Source organism: Cupressus sempervirens, chromosome 3 (assembly GCF_028749045.1).
Source record: "Cupressus sempervirens isolate cs-2001-9-10 chromosome 3, ASM2874904v1, whole genome shotgun sequence".
Classification (NCBI taxonomy): Eukaryota; Viridiplantae; Streptophyta; class Pinopsida; order Cupressales; family Cupressaceae; genus Cupressus; species Cupressus sempervirens.
This window is the reverse complement of record NC_143120.1, coordinates 806,931,696-806,952,956: the sequence shown is the minus strand read 5'-3', so window position 1 is coordinate 806,952,956 and position 21,261 is coordinate 806,931,696. Positions and strand designations below refer to the sequence as shown.

The 21,261-nt window shown below is 30.0% G+C and overlaps 1 pseudogene; it reads left to right on the top strand.

Annotated features, from left to right (window-relative positions):
- LOC149569258 (uncharacterized) overlaps positions 1–21,261 on the top strand; it is a 272,149-nt pseudogene that overhangs the window by 91,909 nt on the left and 158,979 nt on the right.

Sequence of the window (21,261 nt, the reverse complement as noted above, 5' to 3'; positions counted from 1 at the left end):
GTATAGAAACTAGATTCAATTTCCTAGAGCTTCTTTTTTCTCAAATTTTTGATGTAAAGAAAATAACAAGTAGAAAATTGCACGTCAAGTTGACATAACCCTGATTTTTTGATTATTTATTACCACTTAAGAGCATAGTTTGGTTGACCATGATCCTGCAAATACCCTATATTATTTATTCATCTATTTTTGTTTATAGAACAAGGAGAAAGAAAAATATTTTACCAAGGGAAATGGATGTCACGAATTAAGATACTCTATTAGATCTATGAAATATTTCATGACATGTTTGATGATAGAAGGATTTCATATGATATTATTCCCAACTCTATCAATTTATTAAATTTTAAATATGAGCAATGGAACATCTTCTTTGTGTAATCCTACAAGAGCTCAATTGTGGTTGTGTTTGTGTTTGATGTGTTTTTGTTTGATGTAACTTATCCAGTTAACTTAAGTATTATATTAATTTTTTAAATAATGATTATAGTTGTGAACATTGAATATATTTTTTTTTTCTATTAGGATTCAAGGTTAAGCTATGAAACATGATTTTTCATTATGGGATGAAAGTATAAGTGTTTTGTGATGAAGATGGTTTCAACGGAACACGGTTCCCTATGACCATAATAGGATATGTCACCAATGCACAGAGGCCTAAGTTCATCATTGAATGTAATAACTTTATAACAGATAAATGGATCTAGGAGCATCTTATAGAGGAATTATATTCTAAATGTAGTCGACCTTCACCTTCAGTTGCTTCTATACCTGAATATATTTTAGTGGCTTTGGTTGTCGACCTGTTCAAGAAAAATTGCTGGTGGACAGGTGTTGTTGTAGATAATTTTGAATCTCTTTTGAGTCACCAACAATATTTTGAAATATTCTTTCCCAAAACTAAAACACTTCAACCATATTCTCATTCCCTCTTATGTTGAGCCCACGATTGGATTAACGAAAGATGGATACTAAAATAGTAGACTTCAACATGACATTGTTCTATTTGTGTCCAGATCCATATATATTTAGATCATGAACTAACACTATGTTTGACATAATATATTCAATTTTTAATGGCTATGATAATTTATTTCCATGATTTAATCTTTCATTAAACTTCTTTTTGCCATAAAATATTTTTCAAATAAAAAATAACCACAAATTTTTTTACTTTATATTTTCAGCACTTTTATTTCCATGTTTTAATTTTTCATTCAACTTCTTCATGCCATTAAATATTTCTTTGATAAAAATAATGAAAAGTGTGTTTGTTTTATTTGTGTCCACACTTTTATTTTGTTCTATCTAAATAGATTTCTCATTTGTCTTTTTGGTTTGTTTTCTTATTATTTAAAATAATAATATTTCTAGGTTACATAAATTATATTGTTCACTATGAAGTTCAAATTTACAAGCAATCTTCAGAAATATAAGTTTGATTCAACATACAAAGAGATAGGAGACCCAAATTTAGGGTTCATTGATATTATGGAATTTTCATATTGAAAGCAAAGTGGTGAGAGAATATCTTTTCTCTAGCAAAGATTGGCAACTTTAGGATTGGTTGAAGCAACTGTGTTCCTAGTTTCTCTTCAATCCATGGAATTGGTTTTGCCCTATGTATAGTATTACGATGCAAGAGATAGGAAAGTTAAAAATTCATAGGGTGTAACATTGTTGGATAATACACCTAAAATTGTAAGAGAAGCATTCAATATTTCACATCATGACTAGTATGATGTTGTTGATATGAAAATTACCAATGATTACTATTAATAGTCTGATTCAATTGCAAGATGGTTTTTGAATGATAAATTAATGCATCAAAAGAATGCCAATGTTAAAAAACTAGCCAAAGGACAACACAAAGTTGATTTTATAGAAGAGGATAGAGATTAAATTACTCTATTGACTAGGGCTTTTGGATGTCCCCGCTAAATCATTTTGAGACATGGATGTTTTATTTCATCCAAAAAAATTGGAACAAAAAACAATTGAATTGGGCATCTATTATCCGCAACTGCTTGTATGTACAGTTAATTAATGTTCTTCACAATAAAAAAATGCTATATGACATCATATTTGGTCTATTTGTTGGCCTTGTAGAATATATTTCTAGGACTAAATAAGAATGATAGTTTTAGAGAGGTTTAGCCAGAGTTTACAACTATTTTTCTTAATTAGAAATGATCAAAAGTGAAAAGCATTATTATAGAGTCAATGATGGTTTAACTTTCACTATAGTAAGAAAACTTCATGATGAAATGGAAAGAAGAATATCCAATGAGTCTACTAATGAAATTGCAAAATATGGAAATTGGTATATCCAATTTTGAACATTCACCTATGTAAGGGTTTTTGGCTTCCATGGTTATCCATGGAAGTTACCACACTACCATTTCAATAATGTATTATTTTTGGAGTTGTGGATACAAATTGTTCAAATAAAAAGACAATATCGGGATTAATGCTTAGATTTATTTTTTCAATAACTATTGGTAAGTACTCATGTGCTAGTCTTCACGTAACAAAAAGTTTACAAATCAATGTGGCTCATCTTTGAATTAATACTATTGGGGATGTGTGATATAACTTTGATCCAATAGGAAGGATATTTGAAATTTTAAATGGAAGTTACAAACACTAGGTTGCTTTAGAGGACCACTAGGCAAATTGTGTCAATAAAAAATAAATTTAAAAAAGGGACTATTGTATATTGTCAGTAGAGCTCATGAGATCTTGAAAATACATAACATTCCAAAATACATAAATGAAGATGGGAGTCATTTGCTTCCATTATATGAAATAGAGAATATTTCTAATCTCCTAGTTGATCCAATAGATTGGTACTCTTGAGAAGAAACATCAATTGAGAGTCAAGCAATTGATGTCATACTGCTATCAATAGAGTGGCTCCAAAAGTCATTTACATTACTTCCAAGGCACTTAGTATACCACACATTTGAGTATCATATCAAAAATTTCACAAATACAATGGATATTGTGAGAGATGATGTCACAGTGGACCCACCTATTGTTTCAGATGAAATTCTTTGTGTAAATCATGATTTTATTATTAATGATGACAATATAGATGATGATGAAGGTGATTCTTCTCCTATTAAAGTGGAGATCAATGATGTGACTTGTGATGGTTTGAAGAAAGATCAAATTTTTCTTGTTGAATCTGTACAAAATGTAAAAAATACATGCAATTCACCTCTTGTTTGATCATATGAACGTGTACAATGTTCTCTATCAATGGCCAAAGAATCTGTATCTCTTTCAGATAAGAACAATGAGGATGGAACACACATTGTATTTATAGAATGGAGGGATAATTTGGAATTGCTATGTATTTGTATGATTTGAAAGGTGGTAAAGCAATATAAAAGTGTTCTTGAGAAGGTAATTGTGGCATGGGAGATTGATGAAACAATATTTGGGGAGCTTGATTTCTTAAAAGAGGATATTCCAATTGTAAGGAAAGTGAAGGAGATGCATGTTGATCAATTGATCTCAATTGGTGTTAGTCATACTAAAGCCTCACTCCAAGAATTGTTAAAGGGGTGTAATTTGAGAAGATCAACACTAATGAATTGTCATAAAAACCACACACAATAAAAATTTTGTTAGATATATCCATGACAGGGATACAAAATTGTATCAAAGGTTTGGGTAGTAATTTGTTTGATAGTTCTTCCGCATTGTCGTCTATCAATCAAACAGTTCAATAACTTTCTAAGTCAATGCAAAAGAAATTACAAAAAGAGGACATTGATATTATGATGCAGAAAAAATAAATGTGATTTTTAGTCACAAAGTTTCGATGTTGTGGATACTATAAAAGGTGTAAAAAGCATTATTAACTCTATGAATGTAAAGCTCAAGTACCACTTGGGTCCTAAAAAGAACTTGTTGATTCTGTATAGATTTTTAAAAAAATAATGGAAATGCAATCAGTTTCATATGCCAATGATGGAAGCATTTATTTTCTAAAATTATATATATATATATATATATATTATGCATACTCCAATTATGTAATCTAGATTTATGTATGTAGTGTAATTTTTGTTTTCAAAATAGAGTCTTGATATTTACTTTTTTATAATGTATTGAATTTAAACATGTCTAGATATTTTACATACAATCTCAATATTAAATAGTCATTTGAAGTGCAACTAATACAACATACTCTTTTTAAAGATGATGTATATTTTTTGGCTACTTTGATAATTTAATATTTCAAATGATAATGCTAGATTTGTTAGTTGTTAAAATTATGTAATTATGTGTAGTACAAATTAAAAATGTTAAATGGAATCCTAATTTTTTTATTTCTATTTTGTATTGAAAAATTCATTATATTTTTTAATAAACAATATTATTTTTTATTTTATAGATATATTCAATTTAGAATAAGGGAAAAAGAATCTTGAGATTATCTCATTGAAAGATAAAATTAACTATGGAAAAATATGTGATTTTATATTTAAATGAGTAAATAGAATAATTATTTTCAATGATATTTTAAAAAGTTATGTATACTAAAAAAATCTAATCTTATTTAAAATGCATAAAAAGCATATTTTCTTACATAAAATTTTGTAGTATTTTATTTTATTTGAATTGCTTAAACAATCAAAGTAAAGAAACATAGTCTAAATAGTACTTTACTTCTCAATTTTTAGCTATGCCATAAAGATGTGCAAATTGTCAGTCTAAAGATGAGAGAAGACAATATTGAAGAGAATACTTGCATAGAAAAAAAAGAAAAGATGGATGATATAGAAAGGGAGAAGAAATGTCTACTCCATTATGTGTGTGTGTGTGTGTGTGTGTGTGTGTGTGTGTGTGTAAGAGAGAGAGAGAGAGAGAGAGAGAGAGAGAGAGAGAGAGAGAGAGAGAGAGACATGATGGATACAGAAATAAATAATCAATATAAATTTCTAAGGACTACAAGTCATTTATCCATTCCAACTATCTTAAAGCAATATAGACCATCAAAATTTGAAAGTGAATAGCTTCCGATTAAATCTTTTAACTTTCATTCTATAGAGAATGACATTGTCAAATATCTCAAAATAAAATGGACTATATGTCATGTGAGCATGAAGAAATAGATGAAAGCCAAAATGAAAAAAATTGCACTAACTATAATCTACAAGATAATGAGCATAATGTTGGAGACATGGAGCAAAGAATGATGAAAGGAACACAAAGTGGAAACTTGTTGAAAAAAATATGGTTAGAAGGAATTCTAGGAGGAAATATCATAAAGATTATAGAAAACAAAAACAAGATGAAATGAATGAAGTTGAAAAGGAAAATAAACCTCTCATTCGCAACCAAAAAGATAGGCAACATGTTTCTAGAAGAAGAACACAAATAATATTAGAAGAAATACAAATCCATAACAATAGTTTGACAATTGCATCAGTGGTTGAAAATGATTGGCTTGCATCAACAAGTGTAGCACCATTGAATTCTATGGATTTAAACTTAAGTAAATAAAATGAAGATGTTGGTCCTAGTATAGAAATTCAGAGGAACTTTAGTGAATTTTTTTGAAATATTTATCAAAACCTTTAGATACACTTTCAATGCCAATTAGATAATTTGGTTATGCCTACAATGTGCTACAAGTGTTAGGAGTGTTATGTTGGCATTAAAGTTAACCATACAAAAGAATGTTGTGATGTGGAGCCAAATTAGACTTAGAGGTTTATTGAGTGTAGTTTTCTCCTCATATTATTTCTACGAGGGTTTGGGGGTAGTGCCCCCAAGATTGGGTCAAGGGGCAGTGCTCCTTATCATAGTATAAGGTAGGGTTGGGGGGCAATGCCCCTAAAGCCAAAAATGCCCTTATATTGTAAAAGGCATCGGCTACTATTTTTCTATTATTCTAGACCTAATTTTGTAAGCAAAAGAAAGCTTGTATGAAAAGGGCTTAGGATTAGGGATTTTTATAATGTGTGATGTGAAAATTGGTTATTATGGTGATATTGAGCTATAAGGGATTATGGATAGTAATTAGGTTTTAATCACTGGATAACAATAATATTGGAGTTTCTATTGGTGGACGTAGCTTAGGGATTGGGTGAACCATGTTAAATCTTGGTGTCTTGTGTTCTCTTATGTGTTTGATCTATTATTTTATGATATTGATTATATTTGCATGTAACTGTTATTTCTATCTGAGGTTAATCCTAACAAAGAAGTTCAAATGTGTCATAGGTGTCAGCAAGAAAAAAGAAATAATAGATTCTCAGTAGATAACAATATGGACCTGGGTTCACAACCACCTAAACTTGCAAATTTGACTTAGGTAGAAGTAATGTTCATTGCACGTGTAAGTCCAATTTTACAAGTGACACATACACTAGGGGGCCAATATAAATACAAGGGATACACAATAAGTTTCCCTCAAAAGACTTGCCTATAATAATAGTTTGAAAAAAAAAAGTCAGCATGGTACAAACTATGACTTTACAGTTAATAGAAAATAGGTGTACTATGTTCTAGGGTATAAAATTGAAAATGACAAATTTTATACCGATGTTAATGTAGATACTCATGCAATGGATGACATTAAAAAAAAATTATTGTAATATATTCCATCAAATAAAGACTATTCATGTAGACATTGATAATGAATCAAAACAAATTCTATGTCTACAAACTGAGATGTATGAGGTTTATGATACAAACATAAATCATTCTACATCAATGACAAAAAGCCTATATTCAAAAGGAAATGGAACTCATACATGCATGGATTAATAACCCCAATATAGATCCTTTGTGTTTGATGAACTGGCCATCAATATGTAAATCTCCAATTAATGAATATGTTACAACAGGTTTAATAGACATGGCATTTTCGACATTGTTTCCAAATGGACAATGTGATTTTTTGGAGCCGCATCTATGAAGAGTATACCTTCATGAATATGTGAAGAATCTAATTTTGTATAAGGATCATCTCTTTGGTAGACATCCTTGATTTAGATATTACATGGGAAACATGACAATGAGGCATTGTGCACAAAATTCTAGTTTAGTTTTCGTAAAATGAAATATTGAAGAGTTGTTAATGACCATTGATGAGTTACGAGAACATATGGAAAAAAAAAATTGGCCCACACCTTGCTAGGAAATTAATGTGTTTTGGAACAACCTTAAGAGGTACAAGGTCATATTGGAAAAAAAGTTAGGCAAAATTATATGATTTGCTGAAACAACTAGGGACCCCACAATTTTCTTTACACTTAGTGTAGCTGATTTGTATTGGCTTGATCTACATGCACTCATTCCCAGAACTCAACCATCAAATCCAAGGGAGGCTCAGAAGTGGAGGAGACAAAATGTTATTGACTATCCTCATATTATTGTGCACTACACGCACCTAAAACATACAATATTTCACAAAAAAAATTTGGAGAAAGGCTTTAATGTTAAAGACTTTTGGTCAAGATATGAATGACAACATAGGGGATCTCCACATGTACATGATTTTTTGTGGCTTCATGGTGCTCCAAATATGGATAAGTTAGATTTGCATAATGAAGAACAAGTAAGAGAATTTGAATCTTTTTTCCATCGCATTGTGCATGCATGGAATGCACAGGCATGTGGCACTAAAAAAAATATGTAGGTAGTTCTATACTGAGTTTCAGTATGTACAGACATTTCTATAATTAATTTTTTATAATCCTTATATTTTTGCTACCATCTTTTTGTTTCTCTATTTAAAAGTCTTTGTTTTCATCAATTCATTTCAAAATTTTGCACAGCATTTGTGTCTCAAAAACACAAGCCAAATACTAGAAATGAATGTGGACCAAGATTATTGAAGAAATATTGAATACCATATAGCGACATACAATTTGTAAAGAGGGAGCATGTCTCAAAAGAAAAGGGGAAAGTAGGTACTATCTATTTCATTTTTCTTAACAAAGCTATTACAATGAAATATTATTGCATTGTAACTATTTACACTCAAATTATAGGTATAATGCTCCTTGGGAAGTAAATATAAATGGATCAAAATTGTATGAGGACATAGAATGTGGAAGAAAAAATTTGGACCTCAAAGGAACAATAATAGAGTCAACTCACATAATCGAACCAGTTTTGTCACCACATGTTGTTATTAAGAATATTGCAAAGTATGCATCCAAAGTAGAGAAATGTTTTGAGACCTACCATCAAATGTTGACATAGAACTGGCAAATATAGAGAATCCTGATGACTTTGTATCCAAATTTTGCAAGAGACTTTAAACTAAAACTATTATTGAAAGAGATGTTGTAGTTCAAGAAACATGTCACGTACTCCTAGAACTTCCATTGGTGGGATGCAGTAGAAGATTTGTTAATCTGAATATCTCCCTAAAAATATTCAAACCTTTTAAGACAAAGAATGAAGATTGTATTGAAGAGAAAACAGAATCATTCATAGATTCATATAGAAGAAGACTTGTTTCTATGGACTCCATCTCTTTGATTCATGCCTCTATAGCATGGATATATAATAAAAATAGAAAGAAAATAAGTGAGAGCGTAGAAAAATAGTTAAAATTGTTAGAGTTTATCCAATGTTTATTTTAATTTTGCAATGCATATCAAACAAGTTTGTTGATTTTTTCTTTTCAGAGCTATCATTATAAAAGCTATTTTGTGATATTCAAGTTGATATTGGTGATGATAATATCACATAAATTGCAAATTGGGAGTCACTAGATTATGTTCCATGGCATGTTGAATGAAGAGTGGATGTAGAAATTAGTGATGGCAGTTCTGAATCTAGAAGTGAGAACAATGTAATGGGTCCTCATAACATTATAGAGCATGAATGGAAATCATCTCACAGATGAATTATGGTCAAATAATGGAGATTTTTGAAGTTGATGTGCTAGGAAGAAGGGATATGCATAGGCAACATAGTTGTGCAGAGCAATATAGATCAGATGAATATACTTCAGATGCAATCAATTTTATTGGTAGAATGAGAGAAAATTGATGCACTATAAATCTTCAATGTGAACAAGCAATCAATAGCGTTAAATTGGCTAAAAAACAATAAAGGGTATTTGATGTTATTATGACACACTATAATGGTGGTGATAATGTAGCACCCTTGTATATGATAATTTAGGGTGTAGATGGTACAAGAAAGTCATATTTGATTGGTGCAATCAATATTTTTTAAAAGATTCGGTATTCCCTAACCATACTCCATTGTTAATACTAGCACCAACAAGAGTGGCTACATACAATATAGGTGGTTCAACTGCACATTCAAAATTGAAGATTCAAGTAAATGACTTTAGATAGTTAGAAGGAATACATTTGACAAGTTTCCAAGAAGAACTAAGTCAAATAAGATATATATTAAAGGATGAAATGAGCTTTCTTGGGGAAAAGCTACTTGAGAATATAGTCTCTAGACTCCATCAAGCATTTTCTCAGAATTTCAATCTTAATTCTGGAGGCATTCTTATTTCACATTTATAATGGATGTACTAGAGAAACAAAAAATTTACATGAATATTCTTTTAACTACTAAATTGTTACTAAATATTTCATACAATTTTTTATGTATCTTAGTGATTTTGGTTGGTGATCTTGGCCAACTCCCTCATGTAAAAGACAGAGTAGCATATGACAGTACGAGACATGCAAAAATACTATGGGAAGACTTTAAGATTGTTATTACATTAGAAAAGGTTTATAGGCAAGATGGAGAGAATTTGGATTAGAAAAAGTTTTGCTAGTTGCTCATAAATATTAGAGATGTGCAACCAACAATTGAGGATTGGAAGTTACTAATGTCACAAGAAAGATGCAATATTCCAACAATAATAAATGAAGATTTTGACAACAATGCTCATTTATTCTCTACAAATGATAATGTTCACAAACGTAATCAAAGAAAACTCCATTCTCTTCGAGAACTAGTTACATGTGTTATTGTTACAAAGTTATCAAACTATAGTCCAGTAGATGATAATTGTACATATGAACTTGATATTGAATTATTGATTTCAAAGAGATCAAAAATTATGCTCACATCAAACTTATGGATAGAAGTAGGCCTTGTAAATGGAGCTTTAGGTTATGTTGAGAAAATAGTTTACAAGCTAGGTAGTACACCACCTCAACTACCATTATATGTCATGGTAAAATTTGATGCCTACTCTGGTTTTCTATTCAATAATGAACATCCTAAAATAGTACCTATTAGTGCTATACAAAGAGGTTCTACCACTTAGATGTCATTGAGATTGGCATGGACACTAACAATACATAGATCACAAGGTTTGACACTTGAAAAAGCAACAATTGATATTGGACCAAGAGAAAGAATAGGAATGACATTTGTTGTAATTTCTCATGTAAAGTCACTATAGGGTCTAAGGATAATGCCACCATTTTCTTTTGATCATTATGAGAAAATGAAGAACAGAAAACAATTGCAAAAAAGAAAAGCTAAAGAAAAAATGCTAAAGGCTTTAGAAATAAAGCATCGTGATTCTACAGTTTAATAAGGTCCTTTCTACAACTGTTAAATAATATGCATTTGTATATAGACATGCTATAAACATAGGGCTTATTCTATTTAAGCAAAGAACAATAAAAAAAAATTGGACAAAAAAAAATGGTAGAAAAAATATGTTATTACTTTGATGTTCATCATTCTTAATGGATGTTGTACTTCTATAGTTTATTTCATCTTTTATGTAACAAAAAAAAGAAAAGATTCACCAAAAAGAAATAATTTTGGAAAGTTTAATATCCTCATTCTAAATTTGTATATTATTTTCAATCAATTATTTTTATTTAATATGTTGTTGGAACTTAACATGGCTCAATAAATATTATTTATTGAAAAGATTTAAAATATATTTTTTGTCTCTTTAAATACCTTTTTTTTAAGATATTAGAAGGAAATAAAAATTTTGTGGCAAAGAACGATTAAAGTTGATGACACCTATCATCATTTTGATCTTTAGATAATACATGCTAAGGAAAGAAGAAATTGTTTGTCTCGTAAAAAGGCATCTTTTAGAAGCAGAGTTGTTGAAATTATATCCACCAACTCTTCAAAATTTTGGTCACTTCTACCAAGATCCTATTTTTTCACAATTGGTTTGTTGTGAAGGTTGTGACCTACAAAACTATATTTTTTTCTTGTAGAGGTTTGGATTGAGAAATATCCTTTTCCAATGGACTCCGTGGAAAATGGTCCTATATGGTTAGAAAAAATGTTTTGATCTCCACAAACTAGTACTCAAGGTCTAGCAAATTATTATTATCATTGTCAAATTTTTAGACTATGGTTCGGTGGATTATAGAACACCCTATGGAATCAAGTTGCAATAGATAGATGGGGGCCTCAAGGGATCTTCCTGACCCTACCGATCCATGAAAGAATAAGGAAGATTGTTGCAGAGAAAGTACTGACATGGACACAAACTACTTGTGATTTTCAAAGAATAAGGTGAGGAGTTACAAACACATGATATTTGTGACATAGAACTTACGAACATCTCTACTGGTTTGATATTTTAGATCCTACGAACTCTACTTTATTTGAACGAACCATTTTTCAATTTGATGATGATAGTGATTCTAATTAGAATATTTAACTCTTTGTTACTTTCCTAAAATAATGTAAATTTCATTTTACTATAAAATTGGTGAATATTCCAATTTTCTTTATATGAATTATATATAAATTTTAGTAAAAATATTATAGTTTACATTCACATATTTTATATATCAATTTTTTTTATACAAACATATGATTTATTACCTTTTTGGTGTAATAATAACATTTTTATTTCACATTAAAAGATTACATAGTTGTTTTTAATTATTTTATAATTTGGAATTAATTATTGAAAATTTCATATGTTGCATCAATTATCGAAATAGGTTTTTGTTATTGTTTGACTTGACATATGTTATATGTAACATTGATTTTTCTCATATATATATATATATATATATATATTCATGATCTATGTCTCTAACTCAATATGGTAATTTTTTCTTTCTTTCTTGTCATTTGGTTTTCCTATATTTGTATTATATATATTTATTTCCTTATAAAATTGATAAGTAATAACAAAATCTCATTCTTTCCTCAAATATGTGCATATTCAAGAAAGATAAAAAAATGGATTTATCAGACAATGAATATGAAATTATCACACCAAATCTTGTTGTTTCTTTAAACTCAAATGGTTCCCCTCAAACATCAATTGATAAATGTAAAAAGTTTGTACTGCAATGTTGTTACCAAATGATTCAACATTTTGAATCTGCAATGTTGTTAATAGATTATGTTTCAGATAATAATATTTTGCAAATGTAGATTGTTGTTGATAAGGTACAGTAGATTTTTAATTGAGTATCTCATTTTCCATAATATTTGGAAGAAGTACCACATGATCATAATGAAAATGAAGGTTGTAACACTATTCTCATTGGTGACTATTTTATTAGGTCACTACATCGCAACAATTAGTTTGTATCGTAACTTTTATGAATGGACTTGTTGACGATTATGTTTACAACTAGTGTACAAACTTGATAGAAAAGGCCATTGTATTGAAGTATATATAAATAATGAATCACATTTAAGTTTCATATTATATGTTAGGTTGTCATATGGCTTCAATTTGAAATGTGTAAGTATTTTTGTATATTTCATGATTAGTAATTTTTATTGTTGATAGTGGTGTATTGAAGAGATAGATTTTTTTTTTTTGAGATTTTTTTTTTTTATACAACCTAGAAATAATCATATTATTGTTTATAACAAATATAAATAATCTTTAGAATTAACTTTCATAATGAATATTATGAGTTGTATATAATGTATCATTTGAGAAAAATCTTCACTTTTATAAACATATTATGACTATTAGAATTTTGAAAACATTTGGAAAGTAAAAAAGAATTATATTTATATTCTTAATGATGATTTATTTTTGTATTAAATAATTATTATAATTTATTTCTTTATATACTTCTATTTGTTGTATTTTTAAGTTGAAAGTGCATAGAGTGCTTAAGTTATTTCATGTGTGAAAATGTAAGAAAATTCAATGTTATTTTGATTACGGAACTAGCAAATCATTTTATACTCATGTCACATTTAGCTTAAAGGGATTGGTTTTCAATTGTTTACATCTCCTCTACTTTAATTTCCCTCACCATTTCAAACATAACACTTAGGAATGTAAATTTAATTTCATTAAATGAAGAATTTTTGTTTTAAATTTCAAATATTATAAAACTAACTCCAAAAAATATGGGAAAAAAATGACTGAATAAATATAAGTTTTATAGTAAATTAAGGTCTTTATTGGTTGATATAAAATAACTCCATTCTTTATTAATACAACTCATATTTAATGAGTTTCATTTTAGAAAATATATTTGGTTTTGCTTTTAATTTTATGATATGTAATTATTTGTATTTAAAAATATAATATTCTTATACTAGTTTTAAATTAACAAATAATAAGTATTCATTGATTGTAAATCAACAAGTTGGACAACTATTATAATTAAATAAATAATGAAAGAATTAGATAATTATAAAATAAAATCTAACTTCTAAAACATGGATTATTTTAATTAGTTTTTTTGTCATATTAATGGACTCTTCATAATATAATTAAATAAAAATCTCTCTTTAGCGAGAGAGAGAGAGAGAGAGAGAGAGAGAGAGAGAGAGAGAGAGAGAGAGAGAGAGAGAGAGAGAGAGAGAGAGAGAGAGAGAGAGAGAGAGAGATGTATATTAGGGTGAATAAGTGGTGAGAGGAGGGGGGGAAAAGGAAGAGGGGACAATTTAGTCAGAGAGAAAAAGCCTAGGAGAGGAAGAAAAATGAGATAGAGATTTAGGAGGCAAATAAATAAGGATTAGAATAGACAAAGATGTTGATGAGAGAGAGATAGCGATAGAAAGGGTGATGGACATGAGGTAAAGATAGATATCATAATTTGGAGGAAGAGATGGTGAGAGGGGGTGGAAAGGGAGAAAAGGAGAAGGGAAAATTAAGAGGGGGAGATGGAGATAAAGGAGATAGAGCTTGAGGAGGAGGAAAATTAATGATAAAAAAGATATAGATCTTGATGGGCGATGAGAGAGGGGGATGAGAAATAGACATATAAGATGGAGATAGATGGTAATTATAGGGGACTTAATGTTAGAGAATGAGATTGGGGAGATAAAGTAGATAGAGAGAGATAATAATTAGGGAATGAGAGAGGCACATGCATGTGTTCACACACACACACACACAAAGAATATAACCTTAAATACAATTAATGTTAAACCTTTCATTAATTCACTACATAATAACCCTAGCCAAAAGTGAACCCTATTATTCATTAAATGTTTACCCAAATTGAATCATAACCTTAAATCTAATAAACCTATAAATGATAATGATTCCTAAACATAATACTAAATCAACTAAAAACCCTATCTTTAACACTAAACTAATTTTAACCCTAACTATAAACCCCAATAAAGTCTAACTCTAAATCTACTCAGAACCATTGACATTTTTTAATATTAAACTAAGCAACTACAACCCCAAACCTACATTAAATTAGACCTATTTGTCAAATTCAAAAAAAATTCTTTCACATAATAAAATTGTACAAATTCATATTATAAAATTTATGTGGTAATATAATATTATATAATAAATATTAGAATTACATTCTTTTAACATCCCATCTAGATGCTACTAGCTTATATAATATATATGGAGAAAGTTAGATATATTGAGGGTTTAATTTACACAGAAAAAATATATTCATATTAAAAAATTAAAACCTTGATATCTCTCGGCTTTATATATATATATATATATATATATATATATATATTTGTTACCCATATATTTCACTGCGAGAGTTAGTTAAATTAATTACAGAGAGAGGGGGGAGGGGGGAGGGGTTAATTCCAACTATTCAAAACTACCTCTCTCTATGTACACTTTTGTCTCTCCCCATACTAAAACGTATTCTCTCCCCATGTACTCAAACCCCTCTCTCACTACGTACTAGAAATAATCTCTCTACGTACTAAAACCTTTTTGTAGGTTAAGGTTAGAAAGTGCATGTTTGAATTTGAACTTTTCCTTAAAAACTTTTTGCCCAAAATCTGTACCCTAACCTTAACTTGTACTTTTCAAGAAATCCAACTCAAACTCGTCTTTGAGACTAACTACTTGGTGGAAACTTTCTAGAAATTTATTCGCAGGTACTGCTGCTTGAAGGCATGGGTTGATTTCAGATGTGAAGTCATTAAAGATTTATTTTCGTCTCTTGACTGTAGAAATAAAAGTATTGAGATAATATTTGGCATTTCAGACAACATGATTGGAAGGTGTAAAGCCGAATTTCACAACCTGAGAATATCAAAATTTGATCGACAGTATTAACCACCATAAGCTTACATGGGAAACGTTCGATACAATGTCCATGAATGCACTATCAAATGTGTGTTAATTTTTGTAGAACAAGTGGAGAAGGTTAGGTGAAGAGACCAAAATAATCTCAAGTGAATGCAGTCGGCTATTCTGAGAAGATGCCTATGGTAAGGACAGTGGAGTTCTGCATCTAGCATATCAAGGACATTGGCTTCACGTGTGAACCGTATGACAAAGTGCCTCAAATGATGGAAGCAACAATCACAGATTGCATAAACATACATGAATCATTAACAAATCATATTATCTCAGTTTGATATATGGATTGTTTGACAAAATGTCACAACATAAAGAGCCTTGGCCATCGATTAGAGATGAGGCGGAGACAGGCTTGGTTAAGGGTGAATATGTAAAGATTGGCACTCACTGTGAATATGCCCAAGCAGTTATCTATAATGGGTCACACGTCTCCATCTCCCAGCTTGTATATTATCCATCAAAGGAAAAATCTAAACCTCCAGCCCATGGGAAGTCACTAACCTTTTCACAATGAATCTTGAGAGGAAAAAGAAACTCTTCAATGCCAATATCATGAGCTAGAAGTTGTCTGTGATCTTCTTTAGAGAATGCCTCCATGATGTTTGTTAAAAATATTGTCTAAACTTCCATTCAAAATCCAAACACTTATAAGTATCACAATGGAATCCGCATTGATGAATCTTGGAGGAATGTAGTATTGGAGGATGTGCGCACAACCAAATGTTGAGGACATGATATACATCTCCAATGAATCCTAATGAAGAAATGAAGGAACAACGCAGATATTTGACATAATTCTCTCAACCCAATGCAACCACAGGCAACGCACGTGAACCATCTGATTAAAGGTCCTCCTCAAAGATCCGCGGGTTTGACAGAACACAGACTAGGCACATGAATTGTTTGGCATAATGCTCTCAATAAAATGTAAACGACAGGCATAAAGATGAATCTTACAACGGCTCATGATAAAAAAATAGAAAGGGAATTGAAATATCTAACCCAACGGACCGAGTTTCTGAATCTGCAAATGGCTCATCTCATTGATGTCTTGACATCCCAGCCGGGAAGGCAATATGAACCCATTAAAACTTGCCAATGTTGTATCTTTCAAAAATAGAGTAAAGATGAGGACTGGTGTATCAAGTAGTATTGCATACTACAGGTGTAGAGCCATCTTCCACGTGCCACTGAGAATGATGCCATTGTCTAGAAGTCCAAGATATACATATATTGTTTAGTAAGGAGAGAGTCAACATATATGTAAACCCCAAATATGAAAGCATAGACAAAACATTCCAACTGTTTGGAATAATGCCTTCATCAACTAAAACCATGAAGATCACCCTCATCAATGGATGCACAAATTCAACAAGTATGCAAAGATATCTAAACATCATGATTGTGCAGTTTATAAATCGAAAGGTTCAACATGGTGTTGTTAGTGTTCATTCAATCGAAGGTATGTATCGTTGATTGTTCAAGATAATAAGAACCCGTGGGTAGTAATCTGTTACAAGAACCCTGTCAATTGTTTGTCAAAATGCTGCAAGGGAGTGCCATATAAGTAATAAGAGTTACACCACTCGAGAGGAATTGGAGGTATATAGAGGCAGATATAGAAGACAATTTCTGTCAAATACTACTGTTTGGATCGATAGTTGTGAAGGTTTGAGTTTGTGCACATGTAGAAGTATCAAATCTAAACATCACCAACTTGATTCTTATGCTCACAATTGATTAAAGCCCATGTAGTGTGTGTGAGATAGTTGAAGGGAAGGTGTGTTTATTTTTCACATATAGTGATTCAAATGCCTACTTTATGAACTCATTTTGAGGCATGGTCACACACAATACTCTAGCTATAAGTAAATTGGTGACAAGAATTTGTTACTACATCAAATTCAAAACACATAATTCAATATGTGGCTTAGAAAGTCCGTTGGTTGTACATTTAGCATTTCTTGTTGCTGAACTTCAATTATTTCATGGAGGAAAGTGACAAGTGTTACTTATTGTAACTCAATGTTGGAGTTGTAAAAGTTAGAGTTGGTTATGAATCTTCTTCAGAGTTGTCTGAACTCTAACTTTTTGAGTAGTTATGAACCTGAAAGATTGATTATGCTAGAATAGCTATAAATTTATAAATCTCAAGGTAATAGGGGACTTTTTGGACTTAGAGACAAAAAACACTTATGTTTTGATAACAAGACAATTTTTGGAAAGTGCGTACAATTGGTGTTCTTGTAATTAGTCATTTCTTATATTCTTGGTGCTAAGAAATAAAATAAAGTACATTTTGCATTCTCTTTTCCATTGAATCTGAATTGTTGAAGTGTCGATTCATCAGTATGAATATTTTTATGGTATGGTGTAAATATTCACTAATCATTGAATTAGCATTGTGTTGATGATAGCTCTCAAGCGTAGTTCTTTTTTGTTTTTATTAGTAGTCTACATCAATTTTATAGAAACATTGAAATTGTGTGGTGTATTCGTCATCAATAGTTTTCTTTCTATATTCTAAGTTGTAATCATCTTTATTTAAAAAATCAAAAATTTATCTTACAAGGGAGATGCCCCTCTCAAACACAGAGGAAGATTGTAATCTAGTAATGATCAGTTTCAATCTCTCCAACTGTTGTCACAGCTATCACTATTCACAGGGCGAACAGGGTTTGTTTCAAAAGTAACTATCATAGTGACAAATCTATTTACCAATAATTTTCTATAAATATATAATATGTATATAGCTAGTTTGCCAAAACAACTAAACTGGGAGTTGAATAGTACCTAAGGGAGAATAGTTGATCTTATGATATGGGAAGCTTTTAGGAGAAAATATTTAACCAATTCATGGTATTATTTTTCTTTTCTTATGTTAAAGTTTTCACTTTTAATAATTTGTGAAATAATTAGATTGTCAAATACAAATTGTGAGAACAAATGTTATAAGGTTTCTAAAATATCATTATTGTCTACAAAATATATAAAATATATTTTTTATTATGTTTCATTATTAATTGAAAATTAAAATATATTAGATTTTTATTTTTAATTAGTTAATAAATATCATAAAAATTGTATCTTATATGTTGTTGTCTAAAATATTTAAGATTTGATGGTTTTCAAAATTCGAGTGCCTTAAGAATAGTGAATTTTTTAATATCATTAAAAATTTGAAGATCTCAAGATACAAAGCTATAGAATATAATGGAACTACATTTTTGTAACGAAAATTCCTAATACAAGGAAAAACGTCTCTCCCCTAAGAATAAAAATTTTACAAAAGTTTTACCACGAGCTTAAGAATCGAGCAGCTATACAACAATTATATTTTTAATCCTACTTTTTGTTTGTTGTAAATAGATTAAAAGAGTAGCCTTCAGAAGATTGGTTTTAGTTCAATTTTTCTAGTAGAAATGTCTGCAAAAGATGAAGCTTTGACAAGGCTTGGTAATTGTTTGACATTATGTTGTAAATAAATTTAGTCTCATGGAATGCAGGATTGTTGGCTACATGCATAGCGATTGATGTGGTAATGAAATATTCTCCTCAGAATTCACAAACTGTGATTACACAATCATAGTCACATTGAAACAAAATAATATGTATCCAAACAAAAGCCTATCCCGTTTATATGAGCTCAATCAATTGCTTACAACAATTCTATCCTCTATTTTCCGATCACCAAAATGGCTCTATACACTCATTCAATCTTTCAGATTCAATTCCCTCCTATCCCCGCCCTTGCACATATTCACCCATGTCTTCTTTTGGGAAGGTCATTTGTATGAATTCCAATGTATAATATTCCACATCCTCCAATTCAATAAAATATTCAAATATATAAGAGCATTAATCTGTTCTCCTATTCAATATCTCCACGAGTCAATGAGTGATTACAATGCCTTCTAGTATCTTATGTGACGAATGAATCACTTAGTAGAGGCACATCCTATATCTCTTCATATTTGTTTATCATTAATCATATTATTTAGTCGTCGACTTGCATACAAATCGCAGCTTTCCAGATTGCACATTACTATCACAATTATGTAATTAGTCTGGTACATTTATCTACCTTTCCTTCTATAAACAATGAACTTTCTACATAGATTGTTGATTCTCAATATGTATGTATGGTGTCTTCCTCTTACTGTTGTACAGATATCTACATATACCAAAGAAAATACCACCTCCTTAATCACTTTAGAAGAAGGAAGAACAAAAAGATACTTATTCAGATGTTCCCTTAAAATAGTGGGGATGTCCATGACATCAACAAATCCTAGTCTTCAAGACTTAACGAAGAATCAAAAGAAGATAGCAAAGAAAATAAGTGAACAGCCTCACCTCTCATATCATTCTCCTCTAATTTGAGAAAACATGTTATGATGTGTGATGTTTTATTATAAGATCTAAGGTTAGAAGCTATCATATGGAAAAATTTGGTATTCTTATGTCCAATAGTAAGGCATAAAGTCCAAGACATCTGCTTCGAGTAAACTTCCTCCTTAGTAATTATATCACAGTATTTTCCTAGTAGATTAGTCTCCTCGGCCATAGTACCTTCTCTATAGCCCTTAACATAGATTCTCTTCTGAATATTTTATTAAATTAGCTTTGATGTAATTTTTGGAGACAAATATATCTTACAAAAATATCCCCATTCCATTTCCTGACTTTATCCTTGACGAACATCAATTTCTTTACAGCTCTTCAAGCATAACAACTCCCTCTACATCCAACCTTCCTCTTTTCATGACACCTCTCTCATGATTTATGTGAGAAAGCCATATTTTCTCAAACTAAAAAAAATTAAATTCATTTAGTATTTATAAGATCAACTAGAAAATAAATGAGGAAATGATCCAGCCATTTCTAGAAATAACTTTAAGGAAACAAGAGTACTTAATTAGCCATTAATAAAGATAATTATCACTAATTCTATTGGTAGAGGGTTAAGGCCATGGTAATGGTTCCCACGTTTTGGCCAAGTTTAACACTATAGTAGATATTTTTAACAAAAACTTGATTTGCAAATGCATATTGCTACAAAACCGTAAATAATTTGATTATGATGTAAACTAGTGGTTTTTAGAATTTTCTATCTAGTTTCTAAAAGTATTTTTTAATTTTTTTTTAAAAATCATTTGAAGACCATTTTTCCATCTCCTGTCAAAAGTGGTTTATATGAAAATTGGCATTTTCAAAGAGTGACGAGTCGTTTCATCAAGATAACTATTTTTTAAAAATGATAATGAGAAAATTCTTTCAAGGATAGAATAGAAACATAAATATCTAGCAAGTTTAATTGGTTTATTCAATTTCATTAAAAAATATAGATTTTATTTAATGGTAAAGTGATGCTAACGATAACTTAGACATAGCTTATTTTTTATCAATATAATTTGAGTTGTATTTATCGAAATGAATTTTTTCTTGATTTTATAGAAAGTTAACACAAATACCTTTGATGGGCATATTTTTGAATTTTTTGATTTTCTCATTATCTATTTTTCCTGAAGCTTCAAATCTAGATTTGTGAAATGGGCAGACAACCTATATTTAATAAAACTAAAAATTAAACATCATGATAAACACAATATATAATAAAAATATAGTCATTAGAAATCTTATTCAGAGTACAACAATTTTCTATATTTAGCTTTAGAATATGGATCTGTTTAGCCCTTGTTTAAGCCCTCAAAAGGGAAAAAAATTGATAGAAATTTGAGTAAGTTTGTAAA